Genomic DNA, 14,135 nt, shown 5'->3' on the forward strand with positions numbered 1-14,135 from the left:
ATATGGAGAGAAAGAGAGAGAGAGAGAGAGAGAGAGAGAGAGAGAGAGAGAGAGAGAGAGAGAGAGAGAGAGAGAGAGAGAGTCTTGATTCAGGAATAGGGAAAGAAGGAAAAAAAGGGAGTGCAGGGAGGAGGGCATATAAAGGGGGCAGTTGGAGCGAGAAAAACACTAGTAGGATATTGAGCAATGGTAAAAAAATTTAAAAAAAAGCCAGATATGGCTACCATGAGTTCCTCTTTTAAAATATTGTTTTTTAATAATCTGTTGATAGAATGGTAGATAGAAAGATAGTAGATAGATACGCATCAAATGGCGCGATAAGAAAATAGGGTAGGTGAAGGAGGCGTAAAAAGAAAATGATGCGACCCCCACCAGCACCCTCCCTTCACTTAATTGACTTGATATCTCTCACTTTGTCCACCTAAGATTGTGCCCCCCCCCCGTATTAGTGCACCCTGACCAAAAGGAACGATAGACGTTGTTAGAATATTCATGATCTGGTCAAAACAATTCTGTTACATCATTCTGTCAATCATAAAATTGGATGTGCAAAGTCACAATTCGTAGGCCTGTAAAGAAAACAAGCGTATTTAAAGATATCCTCATATTTGTCCTTGTTATTTTGGATTAGTTGTGATTTATTCCCACGCTCACTATATATATACAGCCACTTATATTATCCTATAATGTAAAAATAGAAGTCAATGACATGATTCTAAAGTGCAATATAATTGCATTACTTTCATAACAGATTCTAAAGATTTCCGGTGATATAGTCTCAATACGAATACGCATTTGTTGCGGAGGAATTATAAAACCGAATAATATGATATTCTAGCTGTAACTATATACAAATCGCTAATTTTAGATTCCCATGTACTGGAGGCACTCGTTTTTTCTTAGCCTTTTTTTTTCGAGAAGGTTTCATAATCATATGATTATGAAACCTTCTCGAAAAAAAATAGTTTCGTATGTTCTTCATTCCGAAACACAACTTTCGCATACAGGGGTTCATGATTCCGAAAAAATGAAATGGAGTTTATAACATTATTTTATTGAACTATTCCGTATGCTCGTTTATCCGAAGGTTCATGATTCTGAAAGTGAAATAGGGTTGATTAATCCAAAAGATCGTTACGTTAAAAACGTATACAGGGGTCTATTTCATTTTCGGAATTACGAACCCTATTACATTAATCGAATTTGGAACCTTATTTCAATTTCGGATATAATTTCATATCATTTTCATTTCCAACAAATACAATACATAATAACGAATACAATGTAAAATGTATACAAAAAATAGTTACATTTTCAAAAACAAATGTTAACAGTAAGTTATACATCTGAGGAAGACAAAAATTGAATTATAAATTTAACTGCATTCATATTTTAACCTTTCGGAATAATGAACTTTCGGAAAAGCGACATGTAGCCCTAAACTATCACAGCTGTTAACATTTAGTATTCTTTATTGTTTTCCTTGTCAAGGGTTTACGAGTCTGCTTATCTAATTTTCTGCTTCCATTATGCGTTGTCAGTATTTGATTACCCATGGTGACGTCATAGGGGAATATAGATTTACATAATGTTTTGTGTGTCGGTATATACATACACTTTGTCGGAAAATGTGAGCTGTCATTGATAATCCGCCCCCCCCCCCGACATGTTCCCATATGCTGCTCTCCGGCTATGTAGAAAAAGACATTGTAAATAAATCAATAAAATTTGGTTATACAGCATGGGAGTACAGGAATATTTTCACTATCATGACTATAGCGCCCCCATTTACCACACGAGAGAGAGAGTACTTAGTCATTTCATGAAGGAGAGAAATGCGTTTTACTACCAATATACTTTTGAATTCATAATCCTACTCCATGTTATAACACTTGGTAGAAATAGTTAATCATAAACCATTCTTCTTTCATGATATCTAATATAATAATTGCTATTAAATAATGTTTCATTAAAAACAAATTATTGATGGGTGTACTCAATTTTAAAATTTGCGTGGACGAGAAATTACACAGTAACTTTTACAACAGCAGCTGCTTTGAATCCATCTTCAAAGGTGAGGAAAAGAGGGCAAGCACGGAGGAAGAAGAAGCAAACTTTCCATTATATGGCTTCCGTTATTACCATACCAACACATAAAACGTACACATAATCATCGGTAACCATGGCAATCTTGGAACATGGCAGTCATTAACCCGCGACTGGGCCTGCAGAGATTCTCAATTTTTAAAATGTCACGGGTCATGGAAAATACATTAATCTTAATTAGTTAAGGTACAAGAGAGATAGAGAGAGAGAGAGAAAGAAAGAGTGTGTGTGTGAGAGAGAGAGAGAGAGAGAGAGAGAGAGAGAGAGAGAGAGAGAGAGAGAGAGAGAGAGAGAGAAGAAAGAGAAAGAGAAAGGGAGAGAGAGAAAGAGAGAGAAAGAGAGAGAAAGAGAGTGAGAGAGAGAGAGAGGGGGAGAGAGATGGTTAATCCAGAGCGATTATAAAATTCACAAGCATGTCTCCCTGGTGGCTCCTTTTAAACGTCTAGAGTAACAACCTTGTTTGTTAAACTATAGCTATTTTAATATTAAACAAGTCATGTGCTTTATATCAATATCTTTAAAAAAGAAGCCACTTGGTTGAACCTTGAGCGTGTTATCTGTCAGAATCATTTTTCTTTCTATAAAGTGCAGGCTATCGTGTGATATTTGTGTTATTTCAATAGAGAATAAATGAAGAAGTCAGTAGGCATTGTAAAAGAAAACAGAACAAATTCTGAAGAAAATGCAGACGGTGGAATGCGAAAGATGAACAGATTTTTTTTGTCAAAGTACCAATACCCCGACCAATGCATAATAGAGCAACCATCACCTCATTCAGTATTCCTTCAATCAGTCATCCGAGATATACCTGGACCTGGTGGTTCAGCTGCTGTTCACAATACTTCAGGAATACTTCATTGGCGAAATATCATTTAAAAGAAAGCGGTAGAGATCATTCACCACAAATGACTAAAACCATAAAGTGTCACTATATTTTCTCGCTCTCTTCCCTGAAGAAACTGGGAGAAGAGATGCATGATTGTATAATGTTTAGCCTAATTGATATGAGGGCCAGGCAAGAGACTAAACCGAATCAAAGGATATTGTGCTCTAAAGCCCTTGAAGACACATAAAACTATATGATGGTGTTATTATTATTTTTTTTAAAAATAAATTTAATATCCAGAGGTAGGTACATGTTTAAACAAAATAGAAATGACAACACAGAGCCAGGGGCGTCGCTAGACCTTTTTCAGTGGGGGGGGGGGGGGGGATGTAGAGGCCAACGATTACCGACAAAACTAGCCACCAATTACCGACAAAATTAAATTATTTTTCCTATGGACTATCTATATAATACTTGCGTATGCGCAAAATTAATGGTTATTTTCCTCGACGACATAAATACATGAATTATTTCGTCAACTTAGTCAGCATAGCTATATTTTAATGCAGGCGCGGAGCTAGGATCTTATTTTAGGGAGGGGCGGAAGAGAGCAAGCGAATCACTGAAACGCGCTCATTAGGGGGGGTGGGTGATAGGCCTCCCGCGCGAAGCGCGGAAGTTTTGGCATTTCAACACAATATAGAGAAAGGAAGACGATTTATTGTACAGTTCTCGACTGTTAATCCTTGTCTTAATTAAGTCCCCCCCCCTCCCGCGCGAAGCTCGAAAGCTTTGACGTTTCATTAAATTATGAGAAAAGCAGACGATTCGGTGTACTGTTCTCGACTCTTAACCCTAATAAGGCCGGGCTATTTGAAGTCTTAGTAGGGCCGGGGGGGGGGCCATTATGGCCCCCCCTCAAGATCTCGGCCGCGAAGCGGCCGATCGCCGCGAAAATTTGCACGCATGTCAAGTGAAGTGTAAAGAATAATATGGTAATTTCAATTTTTTGAAAAATTCACTCATTTGCATATTTATGGTAATTTATGCAAATAAAGTCATAAAAAAAACATTTTTACCAATAAATCATATATTATTCATATTTAAGCATTCTTTTTCACTAGATATATTCATTAGACCATACTGAATAATAATACGACAAAAATTTTGGAAGAGCCAGCTTATTTCTTATGTTATCCCTTGTTTTGATAATTTCTTATGTATTTCATTGTTTTTTTAACTTATGTATTTCATTGTTTTTGTTGTTTTATTTTATCTTTTACTACAATTCAACTATTTTGACTCCCAAAACAACCACCTAAACTTTAAACAAGACCCAATAACCCATGTTTGATCTGTTTTTAGGAAAAATGACTTTGCCATACGGTTTGTACACAAATCACGAAAATGAGCGATTTTCAGGCTGACATGCGAAGACAAAAGGTCACGTGACCTTGTAACCGTAGGTCCGATTTTCAAAAAAATTATTTTAAAAGTTGCGCAAGACTCGAAAGAAAAAAGTCAGCGAGCGGCGGGGCGCCATCCATATGCGTTCCCGAGCAATCGAAAAAATTGTGGAGGGGGGGGGGGCCATAATGGCCCCCCCGCCTTATTAGGGTTAATCCTTATCTGAATTCAGTTCTCCCCCTCCCGCGCGAAGTGCGGAAGTTTTGGCGTTTCATTAAATTATTAGAGAAAGTAGACGATTCGTTGAACCGTGCTCGACTCTTAATCCTTTGACGTTTCATTTCATAATGAGAAAAAAGCAGACGATTCGGTGTACTGTTTTCGACTCTTAATCCTTATCTGAATTCAGTTCTCCCCCTCCCGCGCGAAGTGCGGAAGTTTTGGCGTTTCATTAAATTATTAGAGAAAGTAGACGATTCGTTGAACCGTGCTCGACTCTTAATCCTTTGACGTTTCATTTCATAATGAGAAAAAAGCAGACGATTCGGTGTACTGTTTTCGACTCTTAATCCTTATCTGAATTCAGTTCTCCCCCTCCCGCGCGAAGTGCGGAAGTTTTGGCGTTTCATTAAATTATTAGAGAAAGTAGACAATTCGTTGAACCGTGCTCGACTCTTAATACTTTGACGTTTCATTAAATTTTGAGAAAAAAGCAGACGATTCGGTGTACATTTTTCGACTCTTAATCCTTATCCGAATTCAGTTCTCCCCCTCCCGCGCGAAGCGCGGAAGTTTTGGCGTTTCATTAAATTATAAGAGAAAGTAGACGATTCGTTGAACCGGGCTCGACTCTTTATCCTTCTCTGAATGCAGTTTCCTCCACCCGCGCGAAGCGCGGAATTTTTGACGTTTCCTTTAATTATTAGAGAAATAAGACGATAGTACTGTCTCCACTCGTCTACATGAAGTTTTCCCCTCCCGCGCGAAGCGCGCAAATTTTGGCGTTTCAACACAATGTAGAGAAAGGAAGACGATTTGTCGTACCGTTTTCTGAATTCAGTTTCCCCCTCTCGCGCGAAGCGCGGAAGCTTTGACGTTTCCTTAAATTATTAGAGAAAGAAGACGATTCGTTGTACCGTTCTCGCGAAGCGCGGAATCTTTGGCGTTTCATCACAATATAGAGAAAGGAAAACGATTCGTCGTACCGTTGTTGACTTTTAAACTTTGTTTGAATTTAGTTTCCCCGAAAATGTTAAACTTCTGATTTCTTTAGCTGATATTATAGGAAAGTGAAACTTTGAGAAAAAATACAAGTATTGTAGTTGTAGTCACTCTCGAAGTCGTCACAGCGGATAAAAAGTCACAGTTCGTAGGGAAAAAAACTTGTCAGCCGACCGACCGACAATATACATCTCACCGACTTCAAACTTCTGCATTGATATTAGTACACGAGGATCGAGCAAGAACACCGACACAGCTGACCCGACACAGCAACATATTTGACCGTGTCTTTCTTGCTCCCTCGACGAGACGACTCCACCCAACAACCCCCTTCTCTCTTTTACTCCCACTCCTCTTCTCTCAGGCTCTTACCTCCCCTCTCTCTCCTCTCTTTCATCCGTTTCTTTTGTTTCCCTTATTCTTTTTTTTCTTCTTTTTTTTCCCTTTTCTTTTTTTCCTCTTCTCTCTCTCTTTCTTCTCTTTTCTTTTCTTTCTTTTCCTTCTTTCCTTTCTTTTCCTTTCTTTCTTTTCTTTTCCTTTTCTTTTTTCCTTTCTTTTCCTTTCCCTCTCTTTTTTCCCTCCCCCTTTTCTATTTTTTCCCGACGGCAGCGCAATTTTACCGACAAAATCCTGACAGGTGGGGGGGGGGGGGTGTCGCACCCCCCACACCCCCCCCCTTTGGCGACGCTCCTGCACAGAGCAAGAAAATGAAGAGTGAAAACAAGACAGTGAAAATTCCACCAGCGGACGCCTGAGAATTACCTTAAAGAATGTCTGTAATTAAACCATTGAAACCTTTCTCACTGGATGCGTGTGTGTGTGTGTGTGTGTGTGTGGGGGGGGGGGGTGGGGCTGGGGTGGGGTGCTTATTACAAAAGTACACAGTACCGTATTATAATTACATTCAACCTGTTTGACGATATTAATGGGGAAGGAAGGGGTAGAGTGAGACCGGGTAAATGACTTTTTCCGAAGGTTAATAATTCTGAAAAGGTAATGAATCCCAGTTTCATTTTCGGATACAATGAACCCTTGGGTAAGCAAATCCTTAGATACATCATTCATTGAAAAGACCATATTTCATAACTTTTCCTCTCAATTTGATCAGCCAAGGTAGACACTAAACTCTAAACTACACTTTTCTTTTTAACCTAACCGTCGATTTTAACGACGATATTATTCTATCCTTAGGGCCTATATTATGCGCCATTCGTTTTTTTTTTGGGGGGGGGGGGGGGCGGCGGATTAAACAAGTCAGTCGTACCTGACATTCTATTGCTTTCCACCACCCAGAAGGATAAACTTAAGAAAAGAAAAGCGGAATTATTAATAAAAACAAGCAAATAAAACAGAACCAATATAGTGAAGAAAAGGAAAAAAGAAGAAGTAGGAGAGGAAGAAGTAGATGACGAAGAAGAAGAAGATACAACCTTCTACGTATACGTATGATAATTGCGGACACTCATATTTGCCCGTACGTACGGTGCGTTTGTACAAAGCAAGCTCACACGCACAGAGTCTATCGATCAGATGCGACTCCCGCTTGATCAGCTGTCATTTTCAGGTAAATAATGTTACTTGTACCCTTATTTATGACTTTATCACATAATATTTATAATGAAATAACAATTATTAATGAATAAAGTGCTTTGGTACCCATGATTATCATGGTTTTAAGCAATAAAAGGAAGTTTTTGAGTTCAAAGACGGAGTGAGGTACAGTGGTAGAAAGCCATCGCTGGCGGCCCCGGCCCCCGAGCCTGATGCCCTGCCGCCCGGCTGGCTTCCAGGCACGGTCAGTCTAGTATAGACCCCTAGTCGCTGTTGCATGTGCGATTGTAAGCAATGTTATACATGATCAATTGAGATGTTTCTGATTTAGACTCAGAGCGAACATGGTGAGGAATCGAGTTGGTGAGCCCACAGCGGTTTGCTTCCCATGCCCTGTCCCCTGGCCTGCCTGCCTGGTCACCTGAACTTGAGTGACAGTTCCACATTGATGCCCTTAGCAGCTACACCGCATGCTCAAAGTCAATATGCATCATTCGTGAGGCAGCTAAGTGAGGGCTAAGCAAAAAAGCTTATTGCAAATATGCATAAATCTCTTCTCGCATAGTCGCACTATACCTTACACACACAAGCTAACTTCAAAAGATACTTAAAGGCGATAGATAAACATGTCAAGAATCTATTTCATAAATCATACAAAATCAGTCAAATTTATTGTTAAGAATACATCTTTTATATGCAATGGCTGCTAAAACTTGAATTAAAAGGTAATAATTGTTTGGAAAAATGATAGGCTTTTAAAAAGGATGCTCAAACGATCTTGGTAACAACGTTTTGGGAATTAGGTAAATAAAGCGATGTCAGTTTCGAACTGCATAGTGGGACAGGCTTTCAGTGAATAGGGCAGAGAGAACATGATAATGGAACGTAACAATATCGTACCGATAGCGAATATTCGTTGGCTGCTAAAGTATGATCGCACAGCTTGCATGCATGCATCGCTGAACAAGGCATGATGTCATTGCGATCAAAACCATGGCTAAGCAGACTGTTGTGGTGGGTGGCTCAATAGTATTTTTCATTTGTCTGAAATATTTGCTGTCTGTGGAAGTGGTTTTCAGTATGTTTGTATTCCTAGAACCAGTCTGTTGGTTAGGGCATCGTTTCACAAAACTGTTTTACAGTAAGTACAATTTCACTGACAACCTATTGAAACACATGTTAACAATTCAATGGGTTGTCAGTGAACAGTTTTGTGAAAACTCTTCTCAAGTCTATGACTATGTGTATGATATTGTAGTAAGATACCAAACAAAATAAAAAATGATGGGAACAAAAATGAAACGGAGCAAAAAAAGGGCAGAGCACATGTACATGTACAAGATACTGTAGGGACAGCTGAAAAATATGTTTTTTTTGTATCCTTCCTTGAGTGCAGGGTTTGTTGGAGTACGTTTAGAGTCCAATGTTAACTCCATTTGCTTAAAAGGAAGTTTCACTTTAAGCAGGACCTTAATTACATGTACAGACTCAGCTTTCCTTTTGAGAATTAACAAAAAAGAAAGAAAAGAAAAAAGTTAAAAAAAACAAAAGAAGAGAAACTTTTTCACACAAAGCTTGTCCTGATTACCACGAGTAGGAAGTGTCTTTAACTTTAACAACGTCAAAGTCTACCTACAGTGTACAGTAACAGTAACATGTATTTAGGACTTTTTGGTAAATTGCAAGCCTTTGATCGCATGCAGTTAAATACATGTAATTAACTATTATGCAATGCGGTAAAAAAAATTAGAAATAAGAGATTTTGTGCCCTTAAATAATTTGTTTACAGGCCTGTACAATGTACATGTACATGTACGTACTGTACATATATTGGAAAAGTGCATTGAATCTTATTGAATATTAGAATGTTGTCATGTTCATATCAGGCATGTTATTCTTCTGACTTGAATCTGAATTTAATTGGCAAATGTGTACATGTAGTTGTAATATGGAATTAGATTAGAAAACTGAAAAGGCATCTGACGTGTTTGATTAAGGATACCTCTTGTATTCTAGGAAACAACAATAACATGAGTTTTGGAATCTTGTTTTCCTTGTTACATACAGTATATATCTTGAATGGTTTTGAAAGTATGTTTAATATTTGTTTATCAGACAAAAGATTCAATTTTTGCTTCAACCAAGAACTATACTGTACATGTAGTTAAAGTTTTACTTCTTATCATTATTTATATCTGTATGTTCCTGGATGTATTGCATGGGCAGATATGGACAATAGAACAAAGGTGCTGCTAGAATTTTCCCTATCAAGGCATCTGTTCACAGTACTGATTATTTCAGGTCGTATACTAGTACATAATGTACTGTAAGTTCATAAACCGTTGTGCCTGTTGCAGCTCACTTCCTCATTTGATTACTGCATAAAATTAATTTCCCAGGGACCAACCAGTTTTGTTTTTGTGTCAACAAACTACTACTAATTAATGACAGTTACATGGACTTTACAATTCATTATGATACCCATTACCCAATACTGCTCAATTCTCTTAACAAAATAGATCATAATAGGTGTTCACAATCCTATAGTCAAACCTGTAAGAAACACAAAATAGCTGTCTACTTAGATTTTTAATGTACATTTAAGGTTAGAGGTAAAAAACGGTTCACATAATATAAAGGATGAGGTCTTCAACTCTTCATCAACTCGTCTGTAGTTTTTCTGCACATGGTCGCTCAAGTAGGTTTGACTGAGTACAAAGTGTACATGATAAGGATTATGGCAGATTCACACGTTGGCCTTCTGCCTATAGAAACAGTACAGTTAGATTTTAGTCCTGCTTTCTAGGTAAAGACCCTTTTGTTCTGCATGAATGAACAGGATCTAGACAGTCTTGATCAGTTGTCAACTGGATTGACTGTTGAATAAGAGGATACAACAGACTAGCATTTCAATAGCACTCGGTCAAAGGGATCTTTTTTGAAAATGCTGACAGTGTACATTCGGTGCATGTACAGTGTAAATGGACCTGGGGATCCTGTGCAGATGGACACAGTTAAATTTTAAGCATGATGTTAATGATGCTAATGTTATCTAGTACATGTACATGTACATTGCAATTATATACCTTGACACATGTTTTACAGATGTTTATCGATGTACCTGCCTTTTACCATATGCTGAAAAGTTAAATACTGAAATATTGCCTGATATGACAATTGTATGTACACTGTATAGTAAAACCAACAACTTTTTGAATGGCAAAAATTCTATGTGATTCAATTATTTTGAGGCATTTTCTAACTTGCAAAATTAAAAGAGCTCCCTTGGTTGAGTACTGTATTTAATAACTGATTTTCATATTTGCAACAAACCTCAAAGGATGTGGAATCTGTGAAAGATATCTTTTTTTACTAATTGACAGTTCATAATATGCTAGTTTCTTTACATGTATTACTTGGTAAATTGAGATTGTTTAAGTAAAATGCAAGCCATTTTATTTCCTTATTTGAAAAAGAAGGAAACTCATGATTAAATTGATTAAAAACACAAGTGGTCAAAGACAATGTAAGAACATCTACAGATTGCATGATGTAGAAGTGTAATAATTCCCATATCATAATCAACCCCCTTAATTTATCACACACTATCCCACCTGTCTAAATGTGCATCGATAGGCAATGTGTACACCCGCCGATTTAATTTGTATAATAATGTTTTCAGCTGATCAGCACTATGAATTTTCCCATTTCATTAAATCGTCTGTCATACAATATGGCTAGTGCATGTGTACATGTACATTTATAGCATAATTTGGGGTAGTAATGATTGTGGGCATCATGAGATAAAAGTCCTTTGGGGATGAGTATCCTGTCATTCGCTCGGTTTACTGGTGGTCTATTTAGGTCCCGACTTCCAGAGCGATATTATGAGGGATTTAGCTGTGCCACTGGCAATATCCTGCCCTGTTCTAAATCACCTGAAATGATCTATATTTGTTGCAAATTATGGCAATACTTTTCATTGAAATACGAGTTCTAATTGCTCCATTTGCCCTATGTATCAAGATAATTTAATACACAGGACAGGTGTTGAACCATATTAATTCATTTACATATTTGGTCTGACTTCAGTTGTTATCAGTTTAAAAGTTAGAGAGTGTTGTAATTTGACAAACTAATTCTAATTCATGTTTCACTGATGCGATATGCTTATGTGTATTTGATAAACAACGCTTAAAATTTATTATTAAGGGCAATAAAATATTCAGTATCACTCGGTTGAATTCAAGTGTGTATTAAATAATAAAGATCACTGCATTTCCTTATTGAGGAAGACAAAAACAAACAACATAATTTGCAATACTGCACATACTGTACATATTGTTTGAGAGTTTCTAGTGAAAAAAAAACCTTGCAAATCATTTTTACTTACTTTTGCCCAAAGACATTCAGTTGGATTTAGAACTTCAAGACTTCAACCATATTTTAGATATGTATTTGTAAAGCTGTACATGTAATGTATAGTCTCAGAAATAATCTTTGTGTCTTTATTGTCTGCTAATTGCATTTTCTTCTTACCTTCCTGTTCTACCTCACACTGAATTCATAGGCCCGAATTCACAAAGGAGGTTTAGATTTAACCCATGGTTTAAAGTTTAAACCCTCATTTACATAACCCATGGTTTAAAAATAAGCGTAGCTTGCCTTGCGCACGTCTAATATTGGACCTCTGACTTGTGTCATGTTTATTTTGCGCTTATTTTAAACCATGGGTTATGTAAATGAGGGTGTAAACCATGGGCTAAATCTAAACCTCCTTTGTGAATTCGTGCCAAAATGTCTAAAAGGTAAACCTGAGAGGGAAACAAGATTATTTAATAGCACACCTGCATATTCTCAAATTTAAGAAACAAACGTCTATATAAAGCTATGTAAGAGATAATGGAGAAAATCTTATATGAACAAACTAGTAGGAGTTTCTGAGCTCGGGTTAAATGTTAGTCAGTGTAACTTCCTCTCTCTTGGCCCTCATGTTATCACTGCATGTAAACGAATTTCCTCAAGTTAGTACTTTTGAATCTGGTCATCCTGTTTTTGCAAAGAGTGGCGTGTATGGTTGTTAGGTGACGATGTAAATTGGGGGTGCTGACTCACCCCTATATGTTGTCATGCTGTTGTTGATGATTTGTGAGACCATTATTTTGTGGCTCACCCAAATTTAGAGCCCGTATAGCAGGCTTCCTCTCATTCATTAATTTGAGTCGAGTCTGTGAGTTGAAACTAAACACAAACTCTCAGAATATAGCTGAAAAGTTAGGGATGAAATGTTTGAATATTCTTATGATTGTGAGCCAGTTAGTTTAACAGTGATAATTGTTGAAATGCACAAAAAAATGATATCACAATATTGCATTACTTACATGTACATGTACAAGTTAATTCATTTGATTACACCTGTGTTTTGCAGTTCATGTTTGGAACTTAATTGGGATAATAATTTGAAACATAATGCTTATAATTTGAATTAAGTCTTTCATATTTCCCCTAATGAAATTATCCTATTAATGAGCAATTCATTATTTTATAATTCACTATCTTATGTCAAAGAGGAACTGTTTATTGAGATATTTGTTAGTGCCACCCCCATAAAAAAGGAAGAAGATTTTATTATTCCACCTGAACCATTACCCTTGATAGGTATTATTATCAGCCATGCAGTCTAAAATTGTTGACACTCTTTTTGTGTGTCTCTTGGAACAAAGTCCAAGGTGAATGAATGAATCGGGAACTGAAGCGAGGCATGTAGGTCTTTTGTAGAAGTTTTTTCAGCCTGCTCAATTCATGTTTATAATACTTTGTTTCCCTCACAGGTCCTATTTTTTAGAGTGACTTCATCGTGAGTGGTAGCTGATTGAGCACGCCCTTTCAGCAGCGACTCCCATCAGTGATCTCACGGAATCGATCGTAGCTCACATTTGCCGCACCCCCGTTGCAGGAGAAGCTGTACGATCCCAAGGTACATGTGGGCGAGTGAAAGTAGCATTTCAGCGCTTCTAAGTGCCTCTGATAAGGTCCATGTCGTTGGTTTTTAAGTTATAGAGATTCACCCATCTTATAAGATAGGATATGCACCCCTGCTGGTGGATTCTACCATGTTGAGGTCAAAGGACAATGCTCTGAGTGGCACTTCCTGAGGATATTGAGAGAGGAAACTCCATGGTAGAGTTTTTAAAGTAGCGCTGGGAAGGTAGCACAGCCTTACTTTGCGGAGTTCACAAGTGATTAGGCAACTCCCGCTTGTGTACATTACACCGACATCCTGGCTGTAGAGAAGCTTGCACACACAGTTCTTAAATGCTGTGATCGTCGCAAAGTACTTGTACAGTCGTGGCCAGAGAGACAGAGGACCCAGAGTGGCAAATTAAGGCTTAATACGCAAACATCACACCAGTTTCATGTCTAATATAGACTCTATCTAACCGCAGACCAGTCTTCAGGTAACTCGCCGTCACTTTTGGTCAGGCACCCGCTGACCCGTGCGCGCTCTCCGTCAAGGAGGCTTGAATCGAAGTAGTCGTTCATCCCAGTCGATGGTTTACAATTCTGCCAACATGACCTCGCATGACGAATTGGTCATGGAGATGCCCACCCTGGAGAAGATGAGTGTCCAGGAGAGGCTGAAGCACGCTCGAAAGCGCCGTGCCGCGCAGCTCAAGCGCTACCACCAGTCGGATAAGGAATTTAACAAGAGGCAACGCAAGAACACCAACCAAATGAAGGAGATACAGAATAGGAGGAATGTCACATTTGCCAAGAACGTAGAGTTGCTGGAAGCAGCAGCAAGGGGAGACTTAGTGGAAGGTAAGGCATTATTATTATTATTATTGATTTAGTGGGATCTCGTAATTACCATAGAAAGAATGAGAGTTGGAGAGAAGGACAGAGAGAGAGAGAGAGAAAGAGTGAGAGAAGAGACATAGCATGTCTAATTCCCAAACCACAAAAGCTTTGAGTAGACATCCTTTCTCTATGCTTCTGTTTGTTTCATGTGGCTTTATGTAGC

General features: G+C 38.0%; 1 long non-coding RNA gene across 1 annotated transcript; it reads left to right on the forward strand.

The window, feature by feature from the left end:
* The first annotated feature begins 7,041 nt into the window (after nt 1-7,041).
* LOC105439158 lies at nt 7,042-13,846 on the forward strand. Its single transcript, XR_004062297.1, has 2 exons — nt 7,042-7,124; nt 12,943-13,846. It is a non-coding gene; the product is annotated as an uncharacterized LOC105439158 (long non-coding RNA).
* Nucleotides 13,847-14,135: the final 289 nt, after the last annotated feature.

This window comes from Strongylocentrotus purpuratus, unplaced genomic scaffold (genome assembly GCF_000002235.5).
Source record: "Strongylocentrotus purpuratus isolate Spur 01 unplaced genomic scaffold, Spur_5.0 spur5_scaffold_8, whole genome shotgun sequence".
Taxonomy (NCBI): domain Eukaryota; kingdom Metazoa; phylum Echinodermata; class Echinoidea; order Camarodonta; family Strongylocentrotidae; genus Strongylocentrotus; species Strongylocentrotus purpuratus.